General features: G+C 47.9%; 1 protein-coding gene and 1 long non-coding RNA gene across 11 annotated transcripts in view; one reads left to right on the forward strand and one right to left on the reverse strand.

The window, feature by feature from the left end:
* The window catches only part of Atp2b2 (ATPase plasma membrane Ca2+ transporting 2), a 354925-nt gene that overhangs the window by 102481 nt on the left and 239182 nt on the right, over nucleotides 1–13262 (forward strand). The gene's annotated exons all lie outside the window — the stretch shown is intronic.
* On the reverse strand, nucleotides 139–10548 carry LOC124970942 (uncharacterized). 2 transcript variants are annotated; one of them, XR_007106232.1, is made up of 3 exons: nucleotides 10053–10548; nucleotides 3993–4049; nucleotides 139–1584 (listed from the first exon to the last, which is right to left on the reverse strand). It is a non-coding gene; the product is annotated as an uncharacterized LOC124970942 (long non-coding RNA). The 2 variants fall into 2 exon arrangements; XR_007106231.1 differs by having other exon boundaries at nucleotides 10043–10548.

Raw genomic sequence — 13262 nt, forward strand, 5'->3', positions numbered from 1 at the left:
TTGGGGCCATAGCTCAGTGGTTGAGTGCTTGCCTAGCATATGTGAGGGGCTGGGTTTGATCCTCAGTACCACATAAAAATAAATAAATAAAATAAAAGACCATTGACAACTAAAAAATATTTTTTTAAAAAAAAGAATTTTATTTTCAAAGCCTTGGTATCTTCCTCAAAATAATCAAAGACACATTGGAGACCTCCACCACCTAAATCTAAGAATGCAGTCCCTGCTTAAGACACAATGATGTTTATTCCTTCCGTAGACATCAGGTGTCTATATTATGCATGGTGCTGGAGACCTATTGATGTTCAGACCCACAAAGTCCCTGCCCTCCTGAAGTGTAGGTTCTAAACAGAAGAGAAGGAAGATGTAGTCATAGATTGAACTGGTCATTTCAGATACCAGTGGGTACCAGGGAGGGTGTGGATAAAGGTGATGTGAGGTGGGTAACAGAGGCTACTTAACTGAGGGAGGGCCTCTTGAAGAGGAGATTTCGAGATGAGAGTGACTAGCAGCCAGCTGTGCAAAGATCTGAGAGGAGAGAATCCCTGGCAGAAGGAACAGTTGGTGCAACAGTGTCAGGTTGTAAGTGAGCTTGGTGACTTCCAGGAGCAGCCAGGAGAGTTCTGTGGCTGGAGTTTGGTGCCTGAAGGGGACAGCAATAGGAGATAAGGTCAGAGAGTGGAGTGGGGGCCAATTCAGGATGAGTTTTGCAAGCCACGAGGAAAAAGTATTATTTTATTCTATTAAGCAGGCTGCATTTCTGATGACTATTGATGTTGGAATGCAGGAGAGGCAATAGAATATGGTCGTGTTTACTCTTTTGCTCTCAAAACAAAATTCTCAAGCATCAGTAAACAATTTTAATGAGCACCATATCCTTAATGGAAGCCAACAGGGTCTCTTTAAATGAGTCTTGACAACTTAGGGTAATGATCCCATGGTTTAAGCTTCAGTTCCTTGACATCCTAACTATGTGACCTTGGGAAAGTCATCTACTGTTTTGATCCTATTTCCTTATCTTGCACCGTGGGGTAATATATGACTTACAAGCTGTTGTGAAAATGGAAGTGATAATGCCACAAAGAAGCATTTTATGAACTGACAGGTGGTATGCAGCTGCAAACATGTATTATCCCATTGGGGCTCTCCACTAAGGCACACGTTACTAATTAAAACCTTAGGTCATACCAATGCCCACTAGATATCATTAAACAAAAAGTCTTCAAATGCCCAACTCCTGGGGTACATAAGAAATATATCTAATTATCAAACACCTTGCTTCATGCACAACCAGAGGATCTTCACCATCCCTCTTTTCCCTAAAGGCCCCCAGGTACCAGGTGGTGTCCTCTAAGTAAAGGCCAGAAGATGCCAGCCCTTGAAAGGCTTCCAGGTTGGAGTGAGAGGACCCTGTCCAGAGTGGGCCTATGAGAGCCTGAGGTCAGCATCCTGGAACCAATCATCACGGAGTCACGTGGAGCTCTCCAGGGTCCTGATCAGCCAAGGGTTCCCAGAACACTGTTGTTCTCCCAGTATGTAGCTCTGTCTTTGCTTTGGCCATGCAATTGTCTGTGGTTGCCATACCTGGATAGAGAATGAGTTTCTGGAAAATAACTGCATTTGGGATAAGGCACACCTAAGTTAAGACCACTAAACCCTGGAGAGCTTAACCACATAAGCCTCCATTTCCTCATCTATAAAATGGGGGCAATGATACCTCTCTTGTGGGGTACATAAATAAATTCACTGAAAGAACCTAGTACAATGCCAAAGAGATATATATGCTCATTAAATATATTTTTTTAAAAAAAGGATTTTGTTTTCAAAGCCTTGGCATCTTCCTCAAAATAATCCAAGACACATTGGAGACCTGCACCATCTAAATCTAAGGATGTGGTCCCTGCTTAAGACACAATGATGTTTATTCCTTCAGTAGACATTTCTAGGCACTGAACTCTCAGAGAAGCCTATTCTGGACCAGAGTCTTGGTTATGACAAGTATGTGCACTAGGGTCCCTCAGATCTAGTTCAAATTCCATCTGTTTCCTCCTGATTTTGTGAGTGACTTAGCCACCCCAGTCTTAATATCTATATCTGTAAATGAGAACTGATACTACATACTTAATAGGGTCTAATAGCTAGAATTCAGCAAGTACACAACAGAGACTTGTGGATTTGGATTGAACTTTTAGGTCATCCTAAATATTCCCTTTTCTTTTTAAAGCAGAATTGAATTTGAAATTAATCTCTAACCCTGCAGTGATGCCTCCCTGAGTCCCCATTAAAAGGGACAGACAGTACATGGAGGCACATGGTTATGTCACAGGGTGGCAATGGGAAAGAAAATAAAAACTGATTTACATTTGGGTGGGGCAAAGCCACTGTGGAAATGTCCTCACCCCTGGGTGGCATCAAAGACACCTAACCATTGGCGTTTCATGGTTGTGTTTCATTCCAGCAAAAAAAAAAAAAAAAAAATCTCTTCTCAGAAGGGATAATGCCCTAGGATGTGATTGGAAAAGAAAGGTTCCCAAGGTTTATTACTCAAGTTTCCATTCTCAAAAGGAAAAAATAATGAATCAATGATCATTGGTCATTTGGATGCATAGAATTTTCCAGCAGAAAATCACAAAGTTGAGATGGGCAGAGTCTCAGTGGGGCAGAGAGGAAAGGATGCAGGTGCAACCACAGGTGAAATAGCCACAGTGCGGTGCCCCTCAGGTCAACTTTCCCTGCTGAGAAGACCTGTCCTGGCCTTCCTACCATGCATGCACTTCCCCAGAGGACATCCCCAAAGCCTGCCCATACTTCTTCTATAAATATTTAATTGGATTCCTGGCATGTTCCAGGCATGGGAGTCAGTGAGGAGTGGATACAGGTCTTTTTACAAGCATATTCCCCAGTGGGTCTCCTCAAGCAGCCTCACCCTCACCTGCCTGTCCTCCACACCACAGGCATAACTTTGTCACCCACTGCTCAAAACTCACCAATGGCTCCAATGATTTCATGAGCAGGGTCAAGCACACCAGCTGACCCCTGAAATCTCCATGACCAAGGGCCTGTGGACAGTTAAGCCTCATATGAGAGCTCAGCTAGCGGTAGCCTGGCTCCCTTCCACCTTGGATCATCCCTCTGGCTCCCTCTCTGCTTATCATTCCCATCAGCTTCCAAGCGTGCTGTGCTCTCTCCCATCTGAAACATTCTGTCCCTTGATCCTGGGCTACTATTGCTCCATTTCTCTCTTTCCCTCAATGACTGAAGTCCTCTCCTACCATGCTTACTCCAAAGAAGATAAAGAGCAGAACATCAGGCAGTGTAGCAGTCTTAACGGTTTTAATTTCGCAAAGTGCTTTATCCTACAAAGTTGGTACTATTCCAGATGAGGAAACTTTTAGCTAAGGTGAGAGAAATCCATGTTTCCTGAGTTGCAATTCTTTGTTGTCTTCATTAGCCTTGGATCAGGGCAAACCAGAAGTATTGAAATCAGATACCCAAAGGTAAGGGGCAACTGGAATAATGGCAAGATTCAGATGGTAGGTATGCATGTGGAGGTCAAATATGAGCAGGAGGACCTCAATGTGAACATCACATGTTCAAGCCTGCCCCCATCCAGGAATCTACCAGATGAGGGGCAGGAAAGGAAAGGGAAGTCACAGAAAATTAAGAACCACCACTGTCAGGACCTGACCCTTCTCTTCCTTCATTTCCCAGACACCCCAGGCTTCTGCTGTCACCATTATCCCCATTTCCCAGTTTAGGAAGCTACCCAGCCCCAGCTCACTGATGACCTTACAGGCCCACAGTTCCCAGAGCTTCCTAGAGGATTCAGAATTCTAGATTTTATGTGAATTATCTTAGTCTGTAAACCAGAACTATCCAATAGAAATTAATTTGAGCAACATATGTTACTTACAAATTCTGAAAACAGCCACTGTCAGGACTTGGGTTAATTTTTCATTACTGTAACAAAATACCTGAAGCAATGAACTTACCAGCCCCATTGCTTTGGCCCTATGATGAGGCAGCACATCACGGTGGGAGCACATGGCCTGAAAACAGAAGACACACATAGAAAGAGACCTGGGTCCCCTAATCTCCTTCCCAGTGACCTTACACTTCCCGCTAGGCCCCGCCTCTGAAGGTTCCATGCCTACCCCTAGTGCCATCCTGGGGCCCACACCTTTACACAGGGGCCTTTGGGAGATAGTCCAGACCCAAACTATAGCAGTAACAATAAATTTCCTAACAGCCACATTAAAAGAAGTAAAATGAAACAGGTGAAATTGATTCCAGCAATAGTTTATTTAACTAGCCATACCCAAAATATTACCCCACATGTAGTTGACATTATGAAAAAGAAAAAAAAGAATAAAATGGTTTACATTGCCTTTCTTCGTACTAAGCCTTTGAAACCTGGAGTCCCTCAGTGTTTTACCTTAAAGCACATCTCTAGCGCTCCATAGCCTAGCCGTGTGCTTAGCGGCTGCCATCCTAGGCAGCACAACTGTAAACACGGACTCTAAGACTAGGGGAGGGCACCTCGGGCTCTGAGCAGGACCAGCCCCTTGCTCCCATGGCCCTGGACAGCCACTGACAGAAGGCCCATGCTAATGAGGGGACACAGTGCACCCGAGAGCAACTCTCCCTCCTTCTTCACCCTGGGTGGAAAAGGGTGGGCTGCCAAGAAAGGAAAGGGAGGGACCCCCAGCCCTGGGCAGCCCAGGGTATGCAGGGATTGGCCCAGAGTGGGAGACGGGTTCTGGAGCCTTCAGTACAACAAAGAGACACCAGAGGACTTTTTTGTTTTTGTTTTTTTTTTTTTCAATTTTAAAAATGAAGGCATATGTTTTCATATTGTAAAATCCACGCCTTTTAGTGTATGGCCCTGTGAGTTTTGACAAATGCATGTAAGTGTGCAGCCACCACCCTAGTGAAGGTGTAGAGCAGTTCCATCACCCCCAGATACCCCTGGTCACTTTGTAGTCAATCACTACCCCTTAAGAACATGGCCCTGAGGACTGTGGTAGAGATGTAGTGAAGCTGTGCCTCTCAGTCACTCAGCAAGGGAGCCCCAGCAGAAGTCTTCGGGGGTGCTGAGGGAGAGGTGCATGGCCTGAGATCCTTCCCTCTGAAATCTGTGGTAGTGCTAGTGGTCAGGCTGGGCACGGCTAGGCAGAGGGGCTGTGTGTGTTCTTAGGTCTGACTTTGAAACAGAGGCAGGTACACAGCCTAAGTATTCAGCCATGAGACTGTGGTGTCAGTTGTGGAAGAGGGAGCCATCAGTAACATGTCTGGAGATGTGGAAACAGGGTCACAAATAACAGCAAGTGGCAAATTGCTGGGCACTGGAGACGACATACAGTACGGTCCTTTTAAAAACTCTGTCTCCTCCTCTAGACCAACAAGTCTCAGTAGGGTGGTTTTTGCCTACTTCCTGCCCCTGGGGACATTTGACAGTGTCTACAGACATTTATCATTGTCATGACTAGGGAGATGCTACTGGCATTTAGTGGGTAGGAGCCATGCACAGGGTGGCTTCACATCAAAGAATTATCCAACCTCTAATGCCAATCATGTCATGGTTGAGAAATCCTGCTCTAATCTAGGATTTCAGTCAGAGCCAGTACTTACAGCCATGCCTGCAATACAGTGTGATAAGTAGCATCACAGTAGTGATAAGAACATGTGATAAGTAGTATCTCAATGAAGGAATTTACAAAAATATACATATGCAACTATGGATAAGTAAAATCTGGAAGAGAGTACTCCTGCATGTATGGACCAGGGGCATGGTGGGAATACCATAGAATCTTACTTTCCTCTTGGCTTACCTATACGATATATATTTTTTTAATTTCTCACTGTGACTTATATAATAAAACCTTCACTTAAAGGAAGTAAAATCAGAATAACGTCAGAAAGGCATCACGTATGTACTGAATATCATATAGTAATTAAAGTCATTCATTCACTTGACCAGTAGTGATGAATTTGCTCCAGGCACAGTTCTAGGCAGTGGGGACATAAGAACAGGGAATACTCAGAAAAAAAGTGGCCTTCTTAGAGCTTCCATTCTAGCAAGAGACCGTAAAGAACCAAGCAAATAAATGTAGGATGCTTGTAGTGCAACAGAATCAGCTGATGGTCAGTAAGCGCTGTGGGGGCAAGTCAAGCGGGGTGAGGGGCAGTGTGAACAGGTAGGGAGGGGCCGTTTGGTCACTTGCAGGAGACATAGCCAGGAGGTGGCATGTGAGCAGGGACCTGAATGAAGCAGAGAAAAGGGACAAGATAAATGGCGCACATCTGGGCGTGACGTGCGTTTAAGCAAAACCATCTTCTCTGGAAGGTCCCTGTCCTCCTTCGGGAAATAGCGGGATCCTTGTTTGGAACTGCAATCCATCAAGATGCTCCCTGAACACCTCTGAGAAGAGCCTGCGGGCGACTGTCTTAGAAACATCTTAGAAGGAGCCAGAGAATGCACAGGTGTCTAAAAACAGGAACCTCGAGGATGGAAATAGAAGATTCTCTCAGGGAACCTCAGAGGTTCTCCTCCTGCACAGGCAGCCTGGCATCTAAATCCCACCATCCCCCAGCCAGCAGAGCTGGGGCAGCTTGCTTAAACCCCCTCTGAGCCTCAGTTTTTTCATCTGCAGAATGGCAACAGCATCTGCTCCACTGGGATGATAGATATTCACATGAGATGACGGGAGGAGAGCTCCCAGTCAGGCACACGGGGTGCTAAAATCCACCACCCGCTTCTCCCTCACTCTTGCTGACAACCTGAGTGAAGAGACCCCAGTTGCAGATGTGGGATAATGAACTTTCCAATCCCACTTTTTTCTTTCCTCCTTTTCTTTTTTTTAAACTGGCGATTAAGCCCAGGGATGCTTCACCACCAAGCTACATCCCCAGCTCTATTTATTTATTCAGTGACGGGATCTCACTAAATCGCCGAGGCTGAGTTCCAGTTCACGGCCCTCCTGCCTCAGCCTCTCAAGTCGCTGGGGTGGCAGGCAGGGGCCACCGTGCCTGGTGACTTTTTTCAGTCATGGCAGAATAAGGACAAGACTGGGTAAAAGTGACAATGTTGTGGTTTTGATCAGAAGCAAACAAATGCCACTGCTTATCTTCTCTAAGGATGTCTTTTGCTCTTAAAAGTGAGAGCTCAGGGGAGAGCGGCGAGGAGAGGGAGCAGCCTGAGCCAAAGCACGGGGCTGGGTCAGTAAGTGTGCAGACGGTTATTGAGCACCTGCTGTTTTATTTGTGAGGCACAATAATAGACGTTAGAGAAACCCCAGTGGTTATCAGAGAGAACAGTCTGCATTCTTATAGAACTTGCTCTCTAGCAGTGGGAGAGAGGTATACATGTAGACAAATGCAGAGGTGATTTTAAGATCATAATAAAACAGCGATGTGAGAGAAAATAACAAGGGAGACAGCATTAAGCAAGGTGTTAAGACAAGGTCTCTATGATGGGGGATCTCTGAAGCTGAACTCTGAGTCATGGGAAGGAGGCAGACACATATCTGGGGGAAATGTTCTGGGCACAGGGAATCACAAGTGCAAAGGTCCTGTGGCAGCAGCAAACTTGCATGTCAGTGAGACAGAAGGCAATCAGGTGTAAAAAGTGATTGTGGAAATAAAGTAGAGAAGAGGCTGGGGAGGTGGTTGGAGGCTGGTTCATGTAGGGTCTTGCAGGCCAGAAAATGAAGCTTCCACTGGATTCTCATCGCTGGAAGGATTGAAACAGGAGAGTGATACGAACTGACCTATGCTTTGGAAAGACCCATTCTGGATACTCTGTGGGAACTAGTCCACACTTATGCAGGTGTGCAAGGCAGAGCAAGTTGCAGACACCTAGATGAGAGACAGTGGTAGCTGGGACCTGGGTAGGACAGAGAAGGAGGCAGAAAGGATCAGATTCAAGTGCTCTTGGAGATAGAGGTAATGGGACTGGCTGGTGGAGGAGGGACCAAGAGGAGTGAAGGACAGCTTCCGGGGTTTTGTCTGGGAGGATGGTGGCCATTTGTCAAAATGGGGAGGTGGGGAGGGGGCGTGGCTGGTGGGATCATCTTATGCTTGGGATGCCTGTTGGATGCCCTGTGGTGAGGCAGAGCAGGCAGGCGCCATCGGGGGTGGACACGGGGGACGGCAGCATGGAATGGTGAGCCTCGGATTGCCCAGAGCGGGGGGTCGTAAAGAGGGAGTCAGGGCAGGAAGTTCAGCTCTGCACAGATGTACAGAGGCAGTCTGTCTTCTAGCATGTGAAGGTTCCCACTGGGTCCAGAAGTACCTGCAGGTGTTAGGAAGCACCTAGAAAGCTCCCAGGCATCATCTGTGGAGCCTCCAAGTGTCTGGACATGTGTGAGCTCTGCCAGAACCTCAGACGAGAACAAGAAAGGTTCTCTGAAGGCCCGGAACCCTCTCTGAACCCTCATGGCACTAAGTGACCAGGACACCACATGCTCCTCCCTTCCCTGAGGGGCTACCAGACTGTCTGCAGAAATGCAGCAGGGGCCTCCTCCCTGGCCGGTCCTCCCTGTTCGCAGCCTCCGGGGCTGGCTGATGCCCCTCTCTCAGCATCCCCCCAACCCCTTCCCTGTGCCTCCTGCCCTGTCACCTGGCCAGCACCTGTTCTGCCCCAGAGTCCAAGCTGAAAGCTCGATGCCTAGCATGTTTCTTTGGCTTAATAGCTGCTGTTTGGTCAGACTGTCCCTTGTAGGAGGGCAGTGGCCACAGTGTTCCCAGGGCCCAGCAAGGAACAGGCTCTTGGCTAGCAACTGCAGCATTGAATTTCCCTAGAGCTGTTGTCAGGCCTCTGGGCACAGCCCCTCTACTTGGTTTCCTTTTAGTGCTGAGGTCTTGCCAGTGACTAAGGGTCAGTGTCCTGCAGAGCCTTCTCCTAGCCTCACAGCATGACGGTGCTTTTGCACAGTGTTAGCCTCTTGTGAGGGAAAAGAGTGCAGGACTGGGAGGGAGAAGACCCGGGTCAGCCTGAGACTACTGGACACCACCCCTATCCATCCCTAAGCTTCCTCTGGCTTCACTTTCCTCATCTTTAAACTGGGAATCTCTGATAGGGGGATTAAGTTGGCTTCCATTGGTAAAGCTGCCTAATATTGTTCCTGAGACTCATTTGAAATAACTTGCATCATTTGTAATCAGCCATCTGAAATACTAAATGCCTGAATGAAATATGGGAACCTAAGATCCTAGCCCTCTCTCGCTGTGAAGGCCCAAAATATGCTGGGAGTAAAAATGGGACTTAAGGTCAAGGAATCAACTTTTCCTTTATGAGGCACTGTTTGGATATATCGAAGGACAAATTAAATACTCCACAGGTACTTCGTTGGATGTTAAGGAAGTTCTGAAAGAAATAATTTGTTAGCGGACAGGCTCTCTTTTATATATTGTTCCTTAAACGCTTGGACATCGACGTTTTACTGCAATTCCAAGCACCAATCCAAATCCAGTCCTTCCCAGCCACCGGGGTAGTCAGCACCCAAGCCGAGATCTCCCGCCTCCTTGCCAGGGCTTCAGGGTGCTGCGTGGTTTAGGTCACATCAAGGGCTCCTCTCGCCCAACAGTCAAGACACACGAGGTCTTGAGAAGAAAAGCACATGAACCATCCGAAAGAAAGAAAATTCAGGAAGCACGTGCTCAGTTTAAAAACAGGCAAACATACTAGGGACTGAAGGCCTATTGCACCCTGGGAGCAAGGACTCTTTCACCGTGCCGTCCCTGGGTCCGCTGTGGGGACACACAGCAGGTGTCCCTGTGTTTGTTGAAAGAAGATGCAGCCAGCTGGGTTTTGTGTCTATTCATTAAACATTCATTAAGCACATTCTGCGTGTCAAGGGCAGCACCAAAAGCAACTGTCAGGTTGAGCAAGACGAGGACCACCATCCGCACCAAGTGCAGTGTGTGTGGCTTCCCAACTTTCTCCGTGCCTCGGTCCCCACACCACCCGGGCCACCCAGCACCCCCAGATGGGTCTCTGTCCCGTGGGTTCGGCCTGCCTCTCTCTCCTGTTGGATCTCACCTGGTCTCACCTGGCACATCTCTGGGCACCACGGCGCCCTCCTCTCCGTTCCGCACACTCGGTCCCCTCCTGGGATTTTGCACTTGCTGTTCCTTCTGCCACCGACACTCTTCCCAGCTCTTGTGTGATCAACTCTTCTTCCCTATTCCATTTTCAGCTCAGAGGTCACCTCTTCCAAGGGGCCCTCTCTGCCCACCTGAAGACTCTCCTGCCACCACAGAGACAGCAGTCCTCTGTGCCGCTTTTCTATTTTATTTTCTCCAAAGTACATACAACTCTCTGTAGCGATCTTCATTGCCGGTTTGTTCATCTCCAATGTCATTGTCTCCACGCTGGCACATCAGCCTTGAGGACGAAGACCCTTCCACTCTGCCATCCTTTGATCCGCAGTGCGGCACATAGCAAGTGTCCCTGTGTGTTTGTTGAAAGACGTCAAAGTCCCTCCATCCAGACAGGAGCAGACAGACTGATGGTTATCATCCTGGGGATTGAAACAATGACCTGCTCAGCCCTGGACGTGGGACACCCTGGAGCCAATACCCTGGAGCCTGAGTCCCAAAGAAAACAGTGACCCCAAAACTAAGGAATTTTCCCTGGACCTGGCTGCCACACAATGCTGCTTTGGAACAGGGAAGGTATTTTTAAATGTTCTTGCAAGTGCCAAAGTGTGTCTTGTTAAAAATAAGGTTTGTGTTCATTGAAATGCCGCTCAGGTTCGCCACGCTGCCGCAGTGTTTAAATTAACCACATTGCGCGCCCAGCGAATTCCGAACAGCGTGTGAATCATTCGGGGCAAAAAGTTGGGAGTTGATATTTGCTGAAGTTGGATCTTATTTGTGTTCTGTATTTACCTAAAAGCCCTTCTCCATATTTACTCTGTGCCAGGCACTGTTCCATGTGCTTTGCAAATATCAGTGCCTGGCGCCTCGCACGAGCCCCTGCCTTCCCCACTTTACATTTGAGGAAATTGAGGCGCTGCGAGTTAAACTGCTTTGCCAAGTTCAGGTGCCTGGTGACCTCAGGGGAGTTTTTGCTAACATTTTGGCCACAGGGAAGAACTTACTGGTAACCCACCCTGCCAAAAGCTACCCACTTTGACTTGGGTCCTTCTGGGGAATTTGAAATTCCTTCCGATGCATAGGTACAGATTTCTTGCCCCATTTCTCTCCTTCTCCAGCCAGCCTGTAGACCCGGCAACCTTTTGGGACCCTGAAAGTGAGTCTCTCACATACAACATTTTCAGAGTGTCCACCAGATTTGAGCCACCAAGCCTGGGTGGTTTGTCCCCTGGCCCTGCCCCAAATATCTGGCCCACTCTTATGGATTTCCTTCATGGGCTCTTCCAAACCTCTCTTCTCAACCTCCTCCCATCTGGCTAAATCTCTTCTCCCTGAATGACTCAGCTCAGATTCCACCTCTTCCAAGAGCCTTCTGGGGCTTCTCTGGCCCCATTTACCCTCTTCTTCAAAACTTCCCTTTTGCTTGTGGATTCTGCTTGCAACAGGCAAACTAGTCCTGTTGTATTTGTCTTGGATTTGTAATTAGTGCATGCTCCAGAATTACAGGGGTGGACATTGGTGGATTCAGATCCCAACACTGCTGTCTACTGATTGCATGAGCTCAGGCAAGTCCCATTATCTCCGAGCCTCACTTTGCATAATCCATAAAATGGGTATAACGGTAACACCTGATCTTCTATAGGGTTCCTGTAAAGATGTAATAAAAGAGTACATGTACAATCTCATAGTCTGAACCTTATCGAGGGCAGAGGTCAACAAACCTTTCCTCTAACAGGCTAGGATAGTAACTATTTTGGATGACTTCTGTTGCAACAATTGAACTCAGCTCTTATATGTGAACACAGCCATAGACACGCAAATAAATGAATGTGGTTGTGTTCAAATAAATAAAACTTTACAAAAACAGATGGCAGTCTGATTTAGACACAGACCACGGTTTGCCAGCGTCTGGTCTACGGAGCAACCTTTATTATTATCTCTGAAATGCTACAAATGATGAGAGAAAAGAAATTTCTTCCCCTCCTCTCAGTCATGAAAGTTTCCAAGAAGGACAAGGCAGGGAGATGGAGAGAGGGAGGCATTGGGAGGTGCTGCCTGTGGGGATAAGGCCCAAAGATCAGAAAGTGGGGCAGGGGAGCCTACGGGCACATGTGTGGCCTGTCATGGGCAGGGCCTGGGAACATCAGTTGAGGCCCGCGGACCTTGAATAGCACAGTGAATCACAGCATCACCGATTCCGCGGGACTGAGCATCTGCCATGTCCCACGTACTGTGCCGAGTGCTAAGAACACAAGGGGAGCAAGACCCTGAAACCCCTGCCTTCCCTGACAGTGGAGGGGGGAAGCAGACCCAGAGAGTCTGGGGTCCGGTAGCAGGAGCTGTGTTTGGGTTTGAAAGCATCCCCTTTCTAATGCCCCCGTGGGGGAGAGGATCCTGGGTGCTCTCCCTGTTGACGTAGGCTCTTGGGAGCATGGCCCTTGTGGTTGGGGTTTCAGAGTGTCCTTGCTGTTAGAGCCCCTGGGTTGGGCATCACGAGTCCCTCTGGGGCTCTCTGGGTCCAGGGCACTGCCAGGAAGTATTAGAACCGTGTTGAGCGAAGTGGAGGAAGCTGTCTACTTTTATAAAGGGAATGAAATGGGAGGTGGCACTTTGGAGCAGACATTCTGGGCCTCCTTCTGAGTGAAGTGCAGTTGCAGATCTCTGGGACCAGCCAGGTGGCAGCCCCCATACTGGGCACCTGTGCAGCCTTAGTGCCATGAGCTGTGAGCCCCTCATTATTCCCATTTTACAGAACAAGAAGCCGAGGTCTGAGGGAATGAGAGGTACCTCCCCTGCTAGACTCCAGCTTCTCTGTAGCACTCATCAATTGGGCACCCACTGGGAGTCGGACATGCGACTGTCTCCTGTGTTGCTCTCAGGGCCCCCAAGAAGTAGGGATGGTCTTCCCCTCCCACGCACACCCTCACCCTCTCTTTCTCTTTTTGAGTAAAATGGCACAGTTAAATGGACACATCACAAGTGCATGACTGGGGGGACTTTACCTGTCCATGGCTGCATAACCTTCACCCAGTCCTAGCTGTAACACATTGCCAGCTCCTCCAAAGGCAATCATATCAATGGTCCTTTATTTTTCAGGACTGTATAATATTTCATTGTGTAACTATGTCAAAAGTTGTTCATCTGTTCTGTGGTGGGCATTT

Source organism: Sciurus carolinensis, chromosome 19 (genome assembly GCF_902686445.1).
Source record: "Sciurus carolinensis chromosome 19, mSciCar1.2, whole genome shotgun sequence".
Lineage (NCBI taxonomy): Eukaryota > Metazoa > Chordata > Mammalia > Rodentia > Sciuridae > Sciurus > Sciurus carolinensis.